The following is a 23185-nucleotide window of genomic DNA, read 5'->3' on the forward strand; positions in this document are numbered from 1 at the left end:
CGGCACCACTGGCAACACCACTGGCGGCGCTACTTGTCACGTGAGCGCTGTGGGACGTCCTATAGCGCTGTTCCATCTGCCCTGCAGGTGTTGCCTCCTTGAGTGCTGCGTCGCGTCAAGATGCAACACTAGCACATATTGAAACACCGTGCGAGGAGTTCAAGAGCGCGAAAGACGGGGGGCGAAATGCAAAAAACGCCCGTGTACTGTGCATTGGGTGCACAATAAAAAACTCCAGTTGGTCAAAATTAACCAGGAGTCCCCCACTAAGGCGTGCCTCATAATCAGATCGTGGTGCTGGCACGTAAAACTCCAGAATTTCATTTTAATTAAGAGCAACGTTAAACCAGAACATCCTTAGAAGGCAAGTCACCGTGGTTTCACTCAACATTCAGTAGCTGTTGGTACATATTTGTTACTTTCAAAATTTTCAACTTAATTACTTGAAAAGCTGCTTACAATTGCCTATTTCTTTCTTTCTTTCTTTTTCTTTTTGCTGAAGAGGTCTCTTTCTAAAGGACTTGTTGCCGGGGAATGTGGTGAAGTTTACCATGCATTCTTTTCAGCGGCGCAAAAGCAGCCACCACACAGAGAACAGGACACATGACAACTGGCGCTTGTGTGGGTCTTGCACTCTGTGTGGTGTCTGTTTCGCACAATTAAAAAGAATCCAAAGAATGTATAAGCCTGTGTTTTTGAAGGCAGATGGGCTGTAGAGACTAGTTTTGTTGCAACCGTTCGGAACTTGCGAGCGCGGTCATGTTAGCCTCGGTGATCCTGGCCTGGAAGAAATTTGCACCTTTTTTGATGTTTCAAGAAAACGTCTTATTTATTTTTTTCGTGCCACACAAACATGTAATAACACGAATCGCTCTGCAGATCACAGTGAGTGACGCGGAACACATATTCTACCCTCGTAAATAAATCTTTAACACACGAACAACCGCAAGTCAAAATCGTGCGCTTTTATTGTAGTCAAGCAAACAACGTATTTGGGGCTCATACAACGACTACAGCAAAAGGGCACACCACAGAACGTAAATAAGATAACAAGCGCTTTGATATTCCTGACAAGGGCACTCAATACTAAAAATTTCTACATATGAGTGCGATGTGCCGTCTTGTCGTACAGTTGTTAGTATACACGTGGGGCTGGGGAGTTCAACGTTTGTCGGCGCTTTCCTAAACACAATATCAAAACAAGCAAGAACGAGTAACTAACGTGAACAACGAAAGCGGGTGCATCGAACAACGAAACAAAGTAAGCATTTATAACAAGAACAGCTGCATACTTTCTTAAGAGGAACCTGTAGCTCGAACCCAAGTCAGATTTCCTTATTGAAATACATGTAAAACTCGAATGAGCTCACAAGAGAGAACCAGTGAATTGATTTAAACGAAATTTGTTGCATTATGTTTGCCTGATGTTACAAGTTCAGTAAAAAGCTGAGGGCCCAAATGTTCCTAGCAGTCATTGTATTTCATTAAGATGACAGCAAATCTCAGTCAAATCAATTCAGCAGGTGCCAAAACAGGAATACTTCGGATTTTAACATGCATCTGAATGCTGAGGACCCGAGCTAGAGCTTCCTCTCAACATATTAAAAACAAAACCCACAAAAATAGACTCGTAAAAGTGAAGTAGCATATTACTTGGCGCAGTGGGAAATCTGTTGTACATATATCGCGTCAGTTTCAGTTGTCTGTCGGATGTCATAAAGCTCGTCGAGTTGGGCTTCACATTACAGATATGGCAAATAGATGAAACCTTGAAAACCACGAACAATCAAGAACAGGCGGTAACAACAAGGATACTTGTTTGCGGACTCTCGCACACAACGAATGTTAAAAGCATTCCTTCAGCACTACATACTATTGCAGTATCTTGCACACACAGCGCAAGATACTGCAATGGAACTTGCTATTTCAATACACCTCATAACAACAAAATTAACAACTGCAGGTCATTTCGCTGTATAGCCGTATCACTTCGAGTCAATGCAATATAAAAAAGGAATAATACGTCTGCTACGCAGTAAAATCTCACTCAGCGGGCGCACCTAGTGTTACCACGTGTCACCGTTGATTGTAATGACAGAAATGGCGTTCAGAATACAAAATGCGGTTTTTATAGCACTCACAAGCAAATCGTCAAAAAAGAAACAATTTAGATCGCGTTTCGCGATGTATAAGATGGTTACAAAGAGCCATTCTAAAAAAAGAATAAGTAAAAGACACTTTTAAAACTAACACAAAAGACATGGGCGTCTTGAAGCGCTTTAAAGAACACAAGCGCAACTTCCGCTGGTTCAAGCTTTTCATGATGGGCTAACAAGGAAATCGTTCCATCCCTTCATCGACAGGTGGACACTAGAAGTGGTGGATATCATACATTTTGTTACGACTGCACCATAAACCTAAAATGATTGCATAGAAGTAAAATCTGTTCGTTTCCTATCTCGCTTTCTTTTACGAACAAAACAATGCTGTGTAAACTACACGTTTATGAAACACTGCCATGTAGCGGTGTACCCCTTTCCTTTTATTTAGTACAATTGTTTTTAAAAATAAAGTGTTACAGATAGCGCTGTTCGCGGTTTTAATGCACATGTAGAAGAGACGGCATAATAAATGACAATGTATAGGTTGGTAAATAAAATATTCACTAGCTAAGCCTTAATTTCTTCACTTTAGAGCACTTGTTGCTATTGCGAAATTGAGGCCGAGCTGCCATGGTGTACATCATGTTTGCTTAGCGGAAATCGTCATAATAGCAGCGCTTCACAGATATCCGGCCTCAAAATATGCTTCAAAATGCATTGACGGTACAGTTAAAAGCTTCCCAAAAGTGCGCGTCAAGCAGTTCGGGATAGTTTTAACTGGAACAACATTGCATTAGTAGCAGATTTCAGTGGCGGATCATCCCGAAAATGATGCTAGTCTGGATTTCTACTAGTCAAACATGACGTTACTATTTTTTCGTCTTCCCATTCGCAATTGGAAACTGTGTCCTAATGTGAATAGTTTAAAAGTTAATTAGTGAATATTTTTAATTAGTGACCTGGACATTGCGATGTGTTGTACAAGTAATGTTCGCCCCTCCAGTGCCTCCCCCTGAACACACCGAATTGTGCCAGGCGCTTTGTGCGAATAGAAAAAAAAAGTTGTTGGAAGGTAAAAAAAAGAATAAAAAATTTATCACCACGTGTATTCACCTAGAAGAAGTTTGTTGATATCTATTTGTCTAGCCCGAATCTGACGACTCACGAAAAGCAGAATAGACACCAGGAGTGTCCGTTTTGCACTTAACAACAAGAATAGCCGAAATTTTTGAGCTGGAGGTGTCAATAGGGTGTAAGGGGGGGGGGGGGAGTAATTTTCATGAACGTAATCGCCGGCGAACGCGGTCTACGCCAGCGGCCATTACAGAAGCTCAAGTCGGGCTGCTCAGGAATCAGGGTAACGCTGAGCAAGAATCACTTTTTGTGACAATAAATATGGGCTCCCGACAGGTGTACGACGAAGCGATCACATGCAACGCATGATTGCAAAAAATTGAACATGCTATTGCTGGTAAAAACATGTTTTCCGAATCAATAAAGTAAGGTGATTTGATGAGTGGTAAGAATTCAGACTGAACAGCGCTAACGCCAACATAGGAGCAAAGGATGCGTTTGTGGCGCATGTCTTGATAATTAGGATCTGTAGCTCGAATTGTGCCGAAGGCGCCTACCGCATGCCTCGGCATCTTATCGCTCCTTAAGCTTTCTTCTCCATCTCTCTATTCTAAATTGTGCCACTTGAGAGTAAGATTTCTGTCACTCGTAGAGTAATTTCTCGCTTCGTTATAAGACAGCCAAAATGCGTCCTAAGGGTTGTGGTCAACCATCTCAACTCAAAGAAATGTAGTCAGCCATAATCTATGCAAATATTGAAGGTAGAGGAGGATAGGAGGGCATGGAGTAGGTTTCAGGTAAGGTTCCACAAAACAACACAAAAGTGTAAGCCGTAAAGATATACAGCGGCATGATTGTAAAATCTTGGGCAGCAAGAAACTTATGTTACGGCAGTAGAGAGACAGCACCAGCGCTCAAGTTTGATAGGCAATGCTCAAGTTTATAAGCAATCGGAACAAAGCTTTAGGGCTGGTGGAGAACACACACAGATAAACCTTAATGTTCTAGAAGCGGAGACACTCAGTCTTTTAAAGAGCAATAGTTTAGTCTTCGCGAACATAACGTTTAGCTGCAAATACAATCTGAAGTTACGCACACAGGGCGATGTAGAATTTGTTTTCTTTTATTTTTTTCGCTCATCTCATGGAGTCCCTAAACATTTAACCCATGTTCACATTTTTATAAGGGGTGGGCTGTAGGGGGGGGGGGACACTATTAGCTTAACACACGTGGCTTGCACTGATGTCGTTGCTGCCATATTAGAGTGCTAGTAGCCCTCCCAAAAGGCGGACGGCTTATTCCGATCAGCCGCTACCTCGCGTATCTTCAGTAACGCAATGAAAGCAGTGTACCGTGCTCTAACTGGCGCCTGTGACGTTATGTGCAAATTGCGTGTATCAATCTTATCCATTGACAGCAAAAAATGCTATTCTAAGACATCTCTGTGCCCCAGACATACACACAAAATTTCACTGAAAGCACGTTTTGCCGTTCGTACACCCGTAGACTGATTAGCAACACTATTTTCCTTCAGGAATATTTTTTAACATTATTCTTAACGCTAAGGAAAACATTAGCAACAATCCGAAAATCGTACTCAGTACGCTTACAGGCCCTCTTCATCTGATGAACGTTCGTGCCTTAGACCTTTATACCGTGCGTTTCAAATGAGAAGAGTCCAACCTTTTGAAAATGTAACGAAGAGAATAATGCCCTTCTTGGTAAAGGTGCGATATTTGCTTAAGTTAGTAGTAACCGTAAATGCTTACAAAGAGTTATTTACTTTAGGACGTTTGCTGGAAACGCAGCATTGAAACTGGTAAATGCTCGAGGCATGTACACTAACGAGTCATTGCACGAATAAGACGATACCTCTCCCTGAACGTGCGGTGAAATGCGTTACACTTAATATTTACCATAAAAACGATGCTCTTCTCGCGCAAGCGGGGCAGAAATAAGCGCAACACGAATTTGTAACCTGGTAAGTTTGAGGACGGATAACTCAAAATCGGTGCTACATTCTGAGAATTTCTATTAAGTGAGCAAGGCTCAAGTGCTTACCGGCTTCCATTTAGCGATCAAAAGTGTTCTAAAATAAGTACTCAGTAAGTTAATTACAAAATCATGATTGAAGTATTTCCCAATAAGTGATTATCACACAGGTTCTAACATCTACAAACGCCGGCTGTGAGTTGCCGGAAGAAAGGCATAATCTCTAGTGCGCTGTGTTTTAAAACTGTTGGCTCTTTTCATTTAAAAGACATGGCACTGCTCACCGTGTCTACATGAGAGCACCTGGGAGGTGCACTAGGCAACCTTACACACCATAACAGCATTAAGTATAGCGAGTTGAAATTCCCCTTGCTGGCCAGCAGCTACTAGAGGGAGAACGTTACCGACACCAACATAAAAAGCGCTGGGTAAGAAAATTGCGAAAATGTCTGTTACGTTGCAAGTCAGTGAGAAATAAATAAGGCATAGAGATGAACTGTGTCAATAGGTGAAGGCTTTCGGGACATACGCGCGCGCTCACAACGTGAATGCTTAGTAAAGAGCAAACGGGTAGCAGAGGAAGTAAAAGAAAACATGTAATTGAAGCTGCTGAAAGGGAATGCATGTATGAAGTCTGATATACCCATGTTAAGAAAGAAATGAAAAATGGGATGGGTATAAATAGGATTTCGAACGTTTGCAAACAAATTTAAAAGAATGCATCGTTTAATATTCGTTCAAGCCCGATGATATGGAAGGGGAGAGAGGGGAGCATTGTTTAAAGAAAATTGGAATGTCTAAGGCTTGCAGAGCTGTGAATAAATAAAAGGTTATTATTTGGCACAGTACAAGTGAGTGTGAACGTAGGAAGCTTCGGAAGCCTCGTAAATCTTTACGTGAATAACTTAATGCATTTTAGCGGGCGGTTCTAATGGTCTTTCAGCAAAGCAGCACAGGATGAATGGCTTGTCAAGTCTAATAACATTCATTATCAACGGACCGAAATTTTCAAGGTGCGATATAAGTGGACGTTTATCTTGCGTTTATCCGATATGAATCGTGCACTCTGCATCCAAGGCAATTACAACAGGTGTAGCCAAAATTCCCTGTAAACGTTTTTTGAGTGCAACATCGTTTAGTTTAATTAACTTTCGACTGCGGTGGACGTGGATGAGAGTAAGGAAACAGAACATGGTTTGGCCGGACGAGGGCACGAACAGACATTAGACAATAACGAGAGAAAAATAAGCGGAAGGAACAAACAGAAATGAATAACAATTAACGCTGGAATAAACACAATCCTATGTTTTACACTGAATCGCACGGCGGGCACACTATAACATGTGCAACGAACGGAAGCGGTAAAGAGAACGTGAAAAAAGCACACGTCGAAGACATTCCACATGTCTCCTCTTTCATTACCTGCTTCGTGGGAAGTAGAGAAATTTAGACGAGTGAAGATGAGTTATCCTTGTCTTAGATCTTTGGTTATCAGCTCAAAAACGCGTGATGGCGTTAAATGGCTGGCGTATGAATAAGCCATGGTGACACAAACCAAAGCCGAAAGTTTGAACCACGTAAGCAGAGAGCGTACAAGAGCAGCGATAAGTTATGAAGATAACGACGAAGGCTGGAAGTTAGAATCCTGGGCTATAGACCTACGACACCGTGCCCTGTAATAGCAGTGTTCGAGCTCAAGCTTGACTGCGCCGCATACAAGTGCACTTCAATATTATCCATTGGCCAAAGCCCGTTGGTAGGCCTACTTGTGCTTTGAAGTAATTCGATATGTATCAGCGAGTTGCTGATGCATAGCGCGACATCAGCGAGAATCCATCGGTCGGGCGGAGAAGATACCTGTCGGCCATTGCAAGCACAACCGCCGTGCCTTGAATAAGGTAGCGTAGCGGAATATACTATATAATGCGTGTTTGTTGATGCCGAGTACGTTCTACAATCAGCGTATTGAGGCCGCCTATCGCCCCTGCTTGTAGGCGTCCGCTCGGCGCACGTCATCGTCGGTGAGGAAAGGGCGCATTCTCCACGCCGATGTAGTTGTTGACGTAGAAGAAATCCTGTGCGCTTGCGCACGGCACGGCGTCCTCGGGGAAGGCGCATGTGAGAGACAGCTGGTCGAACACGGTCTGGTTTCCACACATGAAGCTGTAGTGTTGCGTGTCGGCCGAACCGTCCGGACGTGTCACCTGCGAAGAGCGGGGGCGTGCATCGTTCTTTATGCTTGCATTGTTCGCTATGGTAATCGAGCACGCTTTATCTTTGACATTTTAAGACAACAGGCGCGGACATTTGCGAGAAATCCCGTAGAGAATTATACAGCATGTGCAACATAGAGGGTACAAGAGCTCGCTACTCGTGAATACTTGAGTGTGCACGTCATTGTTTCTTTCTTTTCTTTTTTCGAAGCTTCGATTTTTTCGTGAGGTATAAGAATGCAGTTCTCCTTTAATGCAGTACTCAATGACTTAGCAAAAGCGCCTGTAGACTGCACGTCCCGTTTCGGCTAGTGATATGCTGTCGGGTGGATGCGGCTAAAGGCTTTCCCAAACGAGTTACAATATCACAATTCCAATTCTCAGAAACGATGACATAGGTATATGTCAATGGTGAGTCATTTATAGAATTTGTATGCATCCTACAGCTCTTATCGCGGTCCTGAGTTGGACCGATAGTATCTACGAACGAATGAATGAACAAACAAACAATCTAAATCACTAACTAAGCAAATAACTACCTGACTAACTACCTAACTAGACAAATAAGTAAATAAATAAATAATAAATAAATAAATAAATAAATAAATAAATAAATAAATAAATAAATAAATAAATAAATAAAATGGATTGTTAGATGAACACCATACCGGTGCCTGTCGAAAATTGCCTCAAGATTTGGTCTCGCATAATCCTGTAAGTGTACGCACATTGCAATACTGAGTTGTCCAACTAGATTTGCGATACCCCAGCTTTAGTTCGCTGAATCTTTTTTTTTTCACTGCTCTCATAAATTAGGTGGAGAAAGCGACAGCGGTTTCCTCTACATACGTAATATGTGCCTAACCCGAAAACTCACAGCCTCCGTGCGACAGCGTGTCCGGTATTCTTGCCACATGCACTAAAAAAAAAAATAGAGGAAAGCGAGAGAGTGCGATTGCGTTCGCAGTGCATATCCAACCCACTAGTACCTTGTAGACATCCCTTGCAGTATTCTAGAGAATTTACTTCAAATAAAAATAGAAAGAAAAAACACTAAAAATCTTGCGCTGCAAACAGAGCGAGTGGTCACCTACGGAGCGTGGCCTCTAGTGCCACATTCTCACCTGGTGGCAGACGTGGTACACCTGGCAGTTGTTCTGCACGTCGGCGTAGTACCCTTCACCGGGACACCGGAAGTTGGTGGAGAGTGGGGCGTACAGCAGCAACTCGGAGCCGGCCGGAAGCTCGTACGCCTGTCGCTTGGAACGCTTTGCAAAAAGAAAATTCAAACGAACGTGCTGGTTGGCGAGGGAAGCAGCTTGTTACTGCCATTGGATTATATTATCAGTAGTGTTAGGTACACCACAGGGCAAATATTTCTCGTAATGGATCTCTGTTATTCCAGCGTTATCCGAACCCTGTCGACCCTACAGCTTTAGGTTCCTTATCTTTTCTTCAATCTCTACTTATGCGTCCTACGCCCCTCAGATGATTTCCACTGGTTAGCGTCCATTTCTTTTGCTTTTTCAGACCCCCACTTTACTATTGCATGCAAGCGTCAAGCATTCTGATATAAGCATTTTATCCTAATCTCAGGTAGAGCATCATAAAGTCACATTTTTTTCTTTGCTTGTAGGCCCAAGCGGTATCTTTCTAAAACACTTTGCTTCAATATAGACGTCGAGCTATGAAATTTCAGCTGATCTGAGTCCTCACCAATGGCCATAACTGCTCTATAAGCATTGTGCGTTGTGTAATAGAATAAAGGAAGTCTTGGAAGATGCAGTTATCATTCTAGTGTGCATATCAGAAGAAGCGACAAAATGGTGCATTATCCCAAGAAAAGTGAAGTACCTTGGAGTGACTTCAGTGAGAAACTCTTATGGATGAGCTCGTATGAATGAAATTTACCGAATTGTGTTTATTTGTGCAGAAAAGAACACTGAAATAGCATAAGTGCAGAGAACATATTGAAGTTCGCAAATCTAAAGAACACAGCCGAATATTTTCATCAGAACGTCTTTACGCTATAAAGCTGTTCGTAAGAATATATAAATACTAACTAATGGTCATGTTGTATATATTTAATACCGAAGGGTGCAGCTGGCCAACATCAAAAGGCCCTTGCGAACGAAAGCTTTGTCAATTAGACCCACGGCGAAAAACTAATGCATCGTACCTTCCGCGCTGGTGTGGTGCCCACAGAGATCGCCAGCGCTGCTGCTGTTAGTAGAGCTATTTGCCACGAGATGGAGGCCATGACGCCTGATGTGAAGGAAATTGTGGCCGCTAGAATGAGAGAAAAGGGTGATTAGCCCATGCGGAACATCACTGTTGTCACTGCTTATACGTTGCTTGGAGACCATGTCATTTTATCACTGAATTGGTGGACTGACGGTTTGGAGAACCAAAAGAACAAGATGAAAAGAAAAAGAACAAAAACAGGAAAGAAACAGAACCTTAAAAGGACTGTAAAGGCAAATATTTGGTCAAGCTAAAATCATACATTAATACTGGAGGATATCTAAGGCGTCAAAATTATCGAGTACAGAGCCTTAGTAGTCGAGAAATTGAGGTAAATGCAGGACACGGTTTTAGAACCAACCGGGACATTGATGTACTACCCCGATGACGTAGCGGATCCTCATTAAAATTCTGTCAATAATACTTAACCACTCATAACAACATAGTCGCAGTTTCTCCCGAAAGGCAAAGAGTCGATTGCGATAGTAAATCATTAGACAGCTATATGAAGTAAATATAGTAGTCCTAGCCGCCGTATTAAACTTGTAAACTTTCGCTTACTAACAAGATTAACAAGCATGGTGTCACGTACGCACAGGCAAACATAGACACATCTCTTTCAATGATCGCCGACACCCGCTGTCGAAACGATGGCGTGAGGAAGAGCGGCAGCAGCAGCGAGAGAATCGAACTTCGTACTTCCTCTCGCTTTAACGCGAACTAAGCGGCGATAACACAGCGCACACGATGCTATCAGTCCTCGGCACACCTAGACTCTGTACTCATCGCAGATCGCTTTCAAGATAGGGCCCGCACGGCCGCGCTCAGCCGTGCTCAGCCGCGTGATAGGCCGCCGCCGTCAAAGTACAAATAAAGAAAATTGCCTGTGGGAGACAGTTGCCTGTGAGCACAACCCTAACCCCTGAGCTAAATTACTCAATGAGGCGGCCATTACTTCTACGAGAAATCGAAATATTTTATTGAATAATTAACATAAGTACAATAATTAACCTTTTCATTAATTACTTCACGGCACATATTGTAATTTACGAATTGTAGCGGGTGAGCGCTCAAAGCATATCTTAGATACTTGGAGCGAATTTTCAGGACTGCACCAGTTTCGAGATAATAATTTTCAAAGTATTTTAGTCGCTTTTGTGCTTCAAGGCATAAAACAGCGTCCTTTTTTTAAAAGTAAGTTAACTAAAGTGAAGTTTAACCACAAGTTTCATGGCGCATATTCGAAACCGGTGCCATCTTCATGAATTCATTCTAAGTGGATATGTCTTGCAAACTCGCTAGCTACAATTCATAGATTGAGAATGTGCCCTGAGGTAAATAATTAAAAAGCTATTAAATGTAAAATGTGAATTAGTCAATTAAACATTTCATTTTCTCGTAGAAGTATTGAAAACCTCATCGAGTTATTAAAAACCTCACCGAGCTCAAGAGTTAGAATTGTGCTATTTGCCGCAGGCAAATTAAAAAAAATTTGATGCAGCTAAAAATGAACGCCACATGTACTGTATTCAGCATGTTTGGCGAAGCAGGAAGTTGGCTTCTTTGAAAACATTACAAAGTTAATATCTAGTGCTTCGTGATGAGTGTTCTTTCTTCTGGCAGTATTCGTTTTCTGCGCTGTTTTAGCATTTTTAGAATCAAAAGTCAATCTAAATCGCCGAAAGATTCTTCGATAAATTTTGCAGGAAGGTTGCTACACAAAGCTGACATGCGCGCTTTTTCACAATGCGCGCTTTTTCTCAAAGAGAGACGAGAAGCCCCGTAAGCCTTCGACCAATGCAGGACGAAACACGCACCACCAACCACGAAAACAAAAGAAACTAAAGTAAACGTGGTGAAATATTTGTGAGGTGAGCAGACTCTTTTTGTTTTTCATTCAGAGTAAATTGAAAAAAAAAAACATGCTGGTCCAATGCAATGGTAAAATGTCTTACATGAAGGCAAAGAAAGCTTCAATGTATAACTCTTTCTTACGCTTATTATGTATTTGATAAAATACATTTATAGACTTCAAATACTTTTGAGTGCGTTAAAGCTAAGTGTTTGACGGAAAATTGTCTGGTTGGTCTATATTTGCCAACCACAAATATAAATGAACAAAAAACCAAGACGGGCTATATTTTGCCTTTTCATTTATTTTCGGTGGTCCGCGTCCCCATTTACGGCACGTGATTGAATTTTGGAACGTTTTAGCGCAGCGTAACAATTATACCTTTTGCGCATGCGCGGGAGAGTTAATCGATGCGGCACAGACGGTGTATGCCTGGCCCGGGCAGTAATGCTTCAGCGGTAGCGATGTGCTGAAAGTTTCTAATGCCAGCGTCGGTGCAAGACGGGGCCACATTATTTGGCGGACTACGACTCGCCACCACCTTAAGTCAATAGTACCAAAATCAGTTCTTCACGATGAAATTCAGTGGCGATGCCCTCCGCCAATGGGTATGAAAACTAATAACATATCAGAGGAAAATGTGCCTGATAGATGTGCTGTTTTGTGAGATAGAGAAATGTTTACTGACATGTCCAGAATGATGCATGAGGTTGAGAAAAAAATAACATTGGAAAGCGACAACTATGCGTTCGCCTCCTGTACCACGAGCATTATTTGAAGCGCCAACAGGAAAGAGCTGATGAGAACGACTACTACGCGAAATTACGTAGAAGTGTGACGTGTATTCGCCCTGTAGCCAGTTTTTAAGCATGGAGGTGTCCCTAGTGTACGGATTAAAGTATGAATCTAGCCACTATTAGAAATGAAGGTGAATCTGGAAACGGAACATCGCAGTAGAGAAGCTTCGGAGTTGTTTGCGTACAAATTTATGCCGATATAGAACATGACGAATTGGCGGCACATAATATGTAATTGTGAAAATATGCGGCAAATATTAGTACACATAGCCATTTCTGCAGCTGTAATAAAACGAGAAGCAAGAAAGTAAAACGAAAGTGTCCTCAGATGCTCCATTTTGATTGGGGAGTGTCAAAGTGAAGCAGTGGGCAGAAATGCATTAGTAAAACGTGGAGCAAGGGCCGGCAGAATGATTGAAAACTGGGCGATAGGATAAGGAACATGCGAAATGACAGTGCAGGGAAAGTATGCAGTCTTGACTTTTGTCAGGACGGCACAGCCATGACACAAAAATATCGCTACGGTGACAATGATGATAATTACTGTTATTATCATCATACCCGCCACCACAGGCGTCATCAGCTATTTTTATATTACTTGAATGAATGCTGTCACCGTGATCACCGCTTACCATGCCATTGTCTTAGAAGGCTCTATCCTATCCCTAAAATTTTCCATTAGCATCGAACCACTAATAATGCAATAATGCACTCTACACAATCCTGAAATTTTCTATTCTCATCGCACGCCTTAAGAATGGAATAATGCGCTCTACAAAAACCTACAAACTTGCAAGGTTTCAAAACGACATAATTTATGTGAGCCTTCCATTCCATACATTTTAAGAAGCACCCAGCATGTGATATGATACATCGAACTATTTGTACATTCAGTTTTACAGAGGTGGATAATTATGGTCTAGCAGGTGTTACTTTTAAAAAGAAAAGCTATAACTTGAGTTTTAGCCGGAAACGTACGTGTTCACGCTCTACCATAATTAAAAATTTCTTAATACGCAGTTGTCGTGGGGCGGTAAATTAGTTTCAATCTCTCCCTCTAATACATCTGAGAACCCAGAAGGACTACTTTGCGGAAAGCCAGCGTCCATGGGACGTATTGCCGAAACAAAAATTTTATTCTAAACATTCACTTTTTCACGCTACAGACAGAATAGGATAGACTTCACGCTACAGACAGTGTGCGTACACTTTTTATTGCGTGTTATTTAATTTTCTGCAAATAATATGGCGACGTTGTTACTCACATGATTTTGTGTGCGGACTTTGTGTGCATGCTTGCGGAAGGATACCTGTCTGTGTAACATTTATTTATTTATTTTATTTATTGCGTGCTGCAGGCCCTTGAGCAAATGAAGATGAGATTTTCAAGATACAGACATTATTAAAGAAAGCAACAATGGGACCTGTTTTTAGATTAGTGTGATAACTGCGGTACAAATACAGAGGTGTGAAATGATACAACAGTGGGACTTTGGTGTGGTAACAGGCACTAAGAAGTTGCCTGGATTAATTTGCCCAATCGAACACTGTGCGCGGAAAATAAAAATACTTATGTCAGTTCTAGCTACATAAGGTGTTAGAGACGTAGCCTGATCTTGGCCGTGTGGGTATGCTTAGTAAAGAAGAAACGATTATGGGTCTATGGCAAGTTTTTGGTTAAGAAGGAGAGATAGATAGAGGAAGTCAATTTAGAACTATTTTTGAGGCGTTTTTAGACGGGGAATATCATTGCAGTCAATTATTTTGAATGGAGAGCCAGATTGTGAGAACTTGTTTTAAATAAGCAACACTGATTTCCTTTGTATACTTTCGAGTACTTAATGTTTAGATCATTATCTGGGTCCTAAACTTTTCGCGCGTGTTGTAACGGGAGTTTGATAAGCAAAAAGTACCTGAGTAGTTTACCATTGGTTGGAGGGGATTGAAGTTTATGCTTTAGGAAGCAGGATTATTGAAAGGTAGATGAACAAATATTATTAATATGCATACTACAGGATAAGCTCGTTCTCAATGTCACACTTAAGCATTTGAAATAATCGACTTTTTTGAGCTACGACGAACCAAGTTTATAGCTAAAAGATGTTTGTTTATGCGTAATAGGGAGGGCGTATTGTCGGTGCTCACAACCGTCCATTTACCGCATCACTCCAATATGACATTCAGGTTGGTCTTTAACAGAATTTGGCCACCATGACTAAAAAGGTATTGTAACACAATGCCGTCATGTGCAAACAGTTGAATTTGCCCAAAAGGAGTTATTGCATTAAGAATATTAGCAAGGTGAGCCGAGAAACATGTTTGGTTAGAAGCGCAACGATCGACATGGAAAGTAAGAAAAGTGACAGGGAAGAGCGCTGACTTACAACAATTTGTGTTGCGTGAATAAACTAGGCTTAAATACCGCGCTATGGCACAACGAAAAGTACAGATAGGTGACGCGTGTTCGGGACTTTGCTACCAAAAAACAACATACTGATCAGACGTCTAAATATTGCACTTCTTTATCACACAGTGACACTGAAAGAACACTTTACACAGCGCTCTACAGACTTGTGAAATGCATGCGCTTCAACATTCTCTTTAGTTTGCTTTTGTTGTGGAGACTGATAATTTGTGTGCCTTAGAATATATGTCCGCCATGATGGTCTCTGCAATGAATACCAAGATGACCATACTCGGAGTTAAAAATATGGTTGTTGGGCTCGTTTAATAGTTCATCGAGACAGAACCCCCTCCGATAAATGTGCTCGTGGCCACAGGAAAGGGGAATGTTGTTAACAACACCTACTGCGTACGCGGCAAAGTGGTTCTTGTGACTACTTCTGCAGTTTTTTTTTTTCTTTTGAATCGTAGTTAACCTGCCTGCATAAGCACGGCAGCGTATCTGATGCCGAAAACACGACATCGAGGCCCGCGCGCGGGCCAACCTTTTTGAGATTAAGGGACAATGCATGAATATAAGGGATGACAGTGGCTCTCTTTCCGAGTATGACAGATTCGGGGTTCCTAGTTTCCTCTTGCTTTTGCACGCTTCCCGCCACTTACGCCTGCAAGACTGCTGCCGCGAATGCATTGATCAAGCGGGACGCTGTCTCAATGAACGATAGAAGGAGCACGACAGTCATGTCTTTAACTCCGTTTCTGCCCACCTCGGCATCCATTACAGAGACCGCCATTGCAGATCCATATCCCAAGGCACACAAATTATCAGTCGTCACGAAAGCAAACAAACTAGAGAGATTATTGAAGCGCATGCAGTTGACTTACTTCCCATGTAAATCGTCACGCTGCTAACCAAAGATGAAACATTACCAAGATGCCCGTTCTTCCACCCTTGCGAAGCCAAGATTAGCGCGGAGCCCAGTACACTGTCCTGTGGCACTCCTGACATGATTGGAAGACTGTTTGAAAGTTGTGCTCCAATATCATTGTGCTACTTCCTGTTAGGTTAACTTGCGGAAGTCAACTTGGTAAATATCTATCAGATAAAATGTAATTCTAAGCTGTAATATTAGTTTATCATGGGGAACCCTGTCAAAACATTTACTTACGTTAAGAAGTAATAGGTCTGTTTGATCGTTACGATCCACAGATAAAGCGAACGAGTGAACCATCTTTATAAGTAGAGTTATTGTCGAATACCCTTTCAAAAGCACGATCTTCCAAAAACTTGTGTACACAATTAGCAACGACATGTTCGGCAAGTTTGGAGCATCTGGAGGTTAGTGATATTGGACGGCAATTGTGTATTTCTAATCAGTCACCTTTCTTAAATACAGGGACGTCACGGGAAATGCAGTACCCTTACATTTGTCAGGTCATGAATGAAACACGAAATAAAATCACAAGCAATGTGGCAAGGAGTTCAGCTTATCGCTTGAGGAATTAGGAATTTAGTCGGGACCACAAGGAGGGTGTTTGTTTATAAGTAAAGCACCACATTATAAATACTAGCATAACGTGTAAAATTCACTTTTGTTATAGGAGGCTATGTGACATCGCATGCGCACATTGTTGCAGCAGAAAATGCACTTTTGAAGTAATTCTTGAAATGCTTAGCTATGGGGTCTTTGACGCTCCGATATGTCACCACTTTCCCGTCAACTCATATTTGCCACACCGGTGTCTTTTTTTATGTACTGTCAAAACTTATGAGGCTCGTTTTTTATGAAGTTCGGAATCGAAGTGTGGAAATAATTATATTTCATGGTGTTGGCTGCTCGAGCAAGGCTGTCTTGCATCTCTCTATTTTAGTGCGTTGCGCATGCTTTTTCTTTAATCTTTTGGCCATGCGTTTCAGATGAATGATGTCCTGAGTCATCCAAGGCGTTTGTTGACTTTATTCAGCTTGCTCGGGAAGAAATTAAACGTACAGTAGTGACACATTTCATTAACATGTTCCAAAGTAAGGGAAAATTAGTGCCGTCGAATTCAACCAAACAAGTTTGCATGCGTTGTTCGATGTATGCGTCACTGGCATGTGAAATATTCTTAAAGTAGAGTGTAAGGGAATGTTTATAATTATTAACTGGTACAACATGCATTGATATGTTTACGGGATGGTGATCGGAGAGCCCTTGTTTGACTTGCACAATATAATAAGATAAATTTCGACTGAGAAGAAACAAACGCAACACCGAGCTGGAAGCACATTTTACACGAAATGGCTCGTAGACTGCCTACCAAGTTGTATATTAACATGATATCAAAGGTAATGTTTACATGTTCCCTGTTCACTACTGGCGTTCCCAATGAAATGCAGACAGGCTAGAATCACCAAGCAGGACAATATTGCTTCTATAATGCTTGCACATTTCCAAGTTAAATCCTTGTAATAGACTTGGCGTGGCGGATCCGCCACGCCAAGTGCAAGCGAGGAAGCGCCCCAACACCGAGCCGCATAAGCCCTCTGAATATTCACGAGGCTTAGCACCGCACCGAAAGCAGCTTTTGCCATGGCGCGTAGCGTCTTCGCCTTGCTAATGCAACTTCGTCGACGTCCACCTGAAGTGGAGATTAATGAAGAAGTGCACTTACGTCAGCAGTTAAGAGCCAACTGAATCCGCTTTTGCAAATACTTTCACCTCCTGCCACTAGTCTTTCTCTTTTCTTACTTTGTCATCTTTTCCTGACCGATCAGGCCGTGAACGCGCTTTATAGAATTCTTCGAGCGAACCAAAGAGTTGCGGCTTTCATTATAGTGAAGGCGTATATAGCGCGCATCACGACTCCTCCGTGTAAGGAGGTGGGGGTATTGCGGAGGACAGAGACGCCCTAAGAGTGCAAAGATGGGTGCTTCGGGGCCCCATCAAGCAGCAGGTGACGCGACGGTAGCTTCACTAACTCAATTATTGCCCTCTCGCCCCACTCTCGACGGGTCCGCCTACTGCTGTCGAGCGCATTGGTTCTTTGTTTGCAACGTCTTAGAGGACACAGTTATCTAGCGCAAAATCCGGCCATCGTCACAAGAGTTTGTTCATCGCAAAAAGTTATTTCCAGCAGAAAAAAAAAGCGAGCTGTACTGCTGTGCTAAGTTGATATATGTGGTATGCACTTCTGTCGTACGGATGCAGACCCAATATGAGTATTTAGGAAATCAGGTAATGGGTGAAAGACGTGCTTATACAGCGAAAAGTATGGTGAATATGTTGTGATGTCAAGGCGAATAGAAAGTTTTGAGTGACGGAGATAGAGCAGTGTGTAGCACTAGAGGGGCCTGGAGTGCGATATACGCCGACTTCAAGTAAGGCGGTGGTTTTATGCCACCTAATGCATTGCATGTTTTTCTAAATGTTTTGCTCAGTACACACTGTTTTTTCATGAAAATTAAACCGACCTGCGCTAGTGAAGAAAACAATCCCAAACTTTAAGCAGCCGCTGCGTTATAAGAGTGGCAAAAGTTTCCCTATGACTTCCAAATTAACTAACACACTGACAGTTTCGGACGGATAGCCGTGAAATGAAGCAAACTGATGGAACGAAATACGCACACAGAGAGGAGTAATAACTGGGAAGAGAACCGGAGCACGGTTTGCCTATATTCTTGTCATGAGAGAACTAGCCCGAAACGAGGTTCTTTGCGTGGCTCAGTTTGCTACGGACACATTTTTCTGACGTACGGTACAACTTTTATAAAGTGTTCAGGAACAGCGAAGCATTTGTGTCTGAACGTCACACTTGTATATACGCTGTACACTTGGCTGCGACGCCTCAGGAGCGTAATCAAGGCGCATGCAGTAATACCGCTATATACTCAACAGAAAACGAACATAGTGCTATAACTACGGCCACTGTATACTTGCTCTGCTATTACTTTGCTGTTATCTGGAGCGTTCGTTCACTGCCATCCACGGCATCGCGGCACTCTAAGATTGCCACTGCATAACCTTGCAATAGATGTCGGATATGATTGTGCACAATGAAACTCGTTCACATCAAACTTCCAAAAATGCGGGTTCTGTTTAGCGTGGAATTTGTTATAAAACTTTTATGAGGTTTTATGACTAAAAGCACGTCTGATTAAAGTTTTTCTTTTTATTTTACATTTCGAGGTGAACTTAGTTTAGTAGGGAGACGAGGATTGCCTGCTTGCCAAACGCTCTGACATCATTAAATCGAGTGGTCATACGAGTAGAACAGCGCATACGGACTTAGACGAGCTGCGCCGTCCGTTGGAGACGCAAATTTTAGTTGTGTTTTTCGTTTTTCTGTTCCTTGTTGTCGAGAGGCTGTTGGCACGGCACGTCTTGGTGGCACAGCCGCGGCGCTGGAAATCCGCACACGGTGCACGACATGGCAGAGTGATGACTTCGTCCCCCCCCCCCCCCCCCCCTTTTTTTTTTCTTTTCCAGCATTGCGCGTGCGGCAGTGCCGTGTCTTCGCGGTAAACCGTCCATGTAGCGCCACTAGCAAGCGAATACAGAAAAGGAACATGATGCACGTGCTAATTTTCCCCACTTCATGTTCCTGTTCCTGTTGCGTTTCCCTCTGCTAGCTGCAGTACATTGAGCGCTTCCGTAGCTACCTACCAACACGCCAAACCGGCGGCCCTGTTCGTGGGAATGGCAACTTACGCAGGCGCGTAGCACTGTGCGGAGTTGGACCTATCGAGTGCGGCTGCTATTTTCGCGCGATATAATGGTACGTTTTAAACATACATTATTAGTGCTGCTTTACAATGTTCAGAAATTGCTTTGTATATAGGAAATTTTTTTATTTATCTGGCTTTCATATAGTCCAGTTTGACTTTCTTGTTATTTCTGCTGACTGAATTAAGGAAATTCAATAACTTCTATTGAAATGCCTATCGCAAAATATATACCATTTTGACAGTCCTCGAGAAATATCTTTGCGCATTTAGTACATAGATCGTTCTTCATATGTAAAAGTTTTGCCTTTTTTTATGGAGACGCAGGTTACGTGGGAATAGTTGATCTCAAAAATCGGCACTGCCGAATATGGAGGCATAAATAGCTCGTTAATAGGCAGGTAACTAGAGAGGCGTTTCAAGCCTTGACCAATGAAACTTTCGCCAATGTAAGTAAGCTTAGAGAAGGATAATGAAAACGTGGACTTGAACCGAGTAAATTCTATTACAAGTAGCCATAATGGCTAGAATCACGTCGCAAAACATACGCTATTTTATGCAGCACGAGGTAGACCATGGTAACGTCGTTAAGCCCCTTCGACGAACGCTTTTTCACTGCACTTGGCAGCCACGCGGAGAAGAGCACACAGAAGACAATCGCTTTCCGAATTCTAGGAAAATCACGCTGCGACTAGAGAATTCTCCTCGCCAATGACAGTAATTGTAAGGAATTTTGATATAGTGGCTGACTTGGAAGAAAAACAAAGTATTACGCTCACAAGTTATCTAGCTTCTAAATTCTTTCCGGTTGGTCTGAGTCGTTCAATGAATCTTTCTTTCAACCTTTTCTTTTGCTCTCTGTTTCATCTTTTTGCTGCATTCTTGTAGTAGTAGCGGTGGTTGTTTTTTATATTATTATGATTGTTATTAATGTTATTATTTGTGAGTGTGCTACAACTAACCGATTCTCGGGCCATCCTCTATTGTGACTACATGCCATTTTCACGAATCATCATCATCATCATGATCATCATCATCAGAAAGTGTGCCTGAACACGCAATAATAGTGAGAGAAAGAGGAAGAGAAAGAAATGCAGAAAGGGAGAGAGAAATTAATTTGCAGGAAGGCGGAGAGGTTGGCTTCAGCTACATCTTGCTCTGGACTGTTACTCTACAATAGAGACAAGGAACGCGGAACATCCGATGAATGATGATGATGATGATGATATGAGAAGGAGGTGCGTATATACAAGTTCTCAACGTTGTGACATCTGTAAAACTGTGCGTTTAACCCAGTGGCTTGTAGAAAGCGTATTGCTGCTCTTTTAATCTGGCTGCGCTGTGCTCATCAGGCCAAGAACGCCGCCCTCCCCCTTCCCCCCTCCCCTAAAAAAATCCCATCAAAAACGGTCCCCCATTAATGTGTGCGATCGATGAGACCAGTTTATGCCATTTCAAATACGTACACAGAACAACAATAAGGAGCATTAGGCAGAACTGGTTGACAGCCTCTGTGGGAGAGCTCACAATTGAGACCCCACGAAGTTTTACAAGACAGTATGTGCTAGGTTACTAGAATTATTATGTAGACCTATCACAAGATTCCACATGGCCCTGTGTGAAATGTCAACCTTATTGTGATTTGATGTTTTCAGGTCAATTACAGGCCTTTTTCCACCTTTTTGCACTGTTTTGAGACATCGGGCTGCAACAAACCGTTCAAAGTTCGTTCGATTCAATTCCACAGTCTACGGGGCTGCATTGTTACCCACTTTAGCATGGCATGCAGCGTTTCCACGTACCCCGATTTAACTGTTAGTTTTGGTGAATTAAGATGCATGAAGCCAGCCGTCACGGTGTAGATTACACGGTGTTACACGGCGACACGTTGCAGTGATTGTTATGCCAGCCAGTGGTACTACACTCCAATGTTGCTCATTATAATACCAGCACATCCATGCTACTTAAGTGCATTATTACTAGCGGACTGTTGTAATCTGCAGTCGTTTGGTCACATAAAATTATTATTGCTGACATGGGCATCACTTACGCAATAATTACCTTCTAAAAGTCAGCAGCGATAACTACTAGACTTTACCCTTTATGTACACAACTCACTCTTATCCGCGATCCGACAAATCGTAACAGTGGTATTTCTTTTCCATTAGCTTTGTTTAAGTTGCTGACACAATCACGATACGGTTGCTTTTGCTGGAACGACAACTACCACCAACTTCCACGGGCTTCTGGAAAGAAGTGGAGGTTTTGCCACCAAGGACCGCAAAGGACAGTTCCATCATTAGACGACACGGGTTGAGAAAACCCTCATCTCACCTCGCGCAGTTGGCCGCAGGTAGTCTAGATCCTGAGATCTCGGGCCGCCGCAGTGCAAGTGATATCCTGGGGACGCACTGACTTCCTCGCTGACACACAGAGATGATGTAGCGTGGCCACCCGAAAGAGAGCGCGCTTTTATGAGCCCGGAAGGAAGCGACGCCTCATATTCGCCCGGAAACAATGCGTGTATGCTCTCACCCGAAACTTGAGAGGTGGTGGTAAGGAGAGGACGTCGGATGAGTCTCTGATTGGCCGAGACCGTCTTCCTTTAACGTTGCAGTTTTTCGCGAGAGAGTGAGTGACGAGAGACAAAACGGTCGCGCGTCTTATGCTTTCTTTACTTTCTACCTTCAGCTCTTGCTAGAGCATCGCGGTGCCAATGGCGCTTGGCCACTCGTGGTGACGTCATGAATCGCGTAACCGAAGCAAGCGAACCGTATCGTTCAAGCGCTGTTCGGCTGTCGTCTGCTTAGCGGCGGTGGGACGTGGCGTGTGCTTTTGTTCCCTGCTCCCCCTCTCGCGAATGACAGCGCGGTAGTGGCCTTGAGCGAAGACTGCTCGAAGAAAGCTGGTAGGGGCCGTTGTGATGTTTTTTTTTTTACCAACTGAGACGTGACCCCACGGTCGCGTCGTGCTCGACCCGAGACGAAAGCAGCCTTTCGCTCTCTGTCCGATCGAGAAAAGAACGCGATGCACTGCCCCGTCTTTTAACCGTCCGTCACGCCCGCCTCCGCGCCGACCGTTATCTCGGCTCGGCGCCGGAGAGCGAAGCCTTGCGCAACCGGCGTGTCTGACCATCGCGGGAACATGTGCTACGATGGCGCTCTAGAACACTGGCTGCGCCGTGAATCTCACCACGCTGTTTGTACAACTGGAAAGATCGACAGGTGAAATACAGTTTAGCATGAACGAAATAGATTACTTAGGCTATGCTCCGCTCCTGAACGGGTGCATAGCTGCAGCGCAGTGTAGGTGCTGGCTGCCCAAATAAGGAAGGGTACAACTAAACAATGTGGTAAGCGAGCCAACTTGGCTGCTCTGGTATACTCGTCGCTCCACCCACGACAAATGCCGCGGAGATGGTCGGAAGTCTTTCGCATGCGGGCTCAGGTCTGTGCATGGTGCAATGCGCGCGTTGCGTCGCTACTCGAGAATGTCGGGTTGGACGCCAAGTGTTCGAGACGACTTCGCAGAGCTCAATGTTACGCGTTATGTTCGGCTCTAAAGAATTCGCTGTGGGACGCACGTGGCGCAAAAAAACGAAAGTTCTTCCTTGCGCACTGCCGGCCTTGAAGCCACGCAGAAACAACAAATCAGGGCTCCGACGTTGTGCAGAAAGCTAAAAAGGAACGGCTGGTTATTGAATTAAATTCACATCATGCATATTAGTTATTGCGTCGAGACAACGGTTTTCGCAGCTATGCAGATATATAGCTAGGCGCAAACCCATTATAGCAGCAGTGAAA

General features: G+C 43.1%; 1 pseudogene; it reads right to left on the minus strand.

The window, feature by feature from the left end:
• Positions 1-854: 854 nt before the first annotated feature.
• Positions 855-21958, minus strand: LOC119448351 (uncharacterized; annotated as a pseudogene).
• Positions 21959-23185: the final 1227 nt, after the last annotated feature.

This window comes from Dermacentor silvarum, chromosome 4 (genome assembly GCF_013339745.2).
Source record: "Dermacentor silvarum isolate Dsil-2018 chromosome 4, BIME_Dsil_1.4, whole genome shotgun sequence".
Taxonomy (NCBI): domain Eukaryota; kingdom Metazoa; phylum Arthropoda; class Arachnida; order Ixodida; family Ixodidae; genus Dermacentor; species Dermacentor silvarum.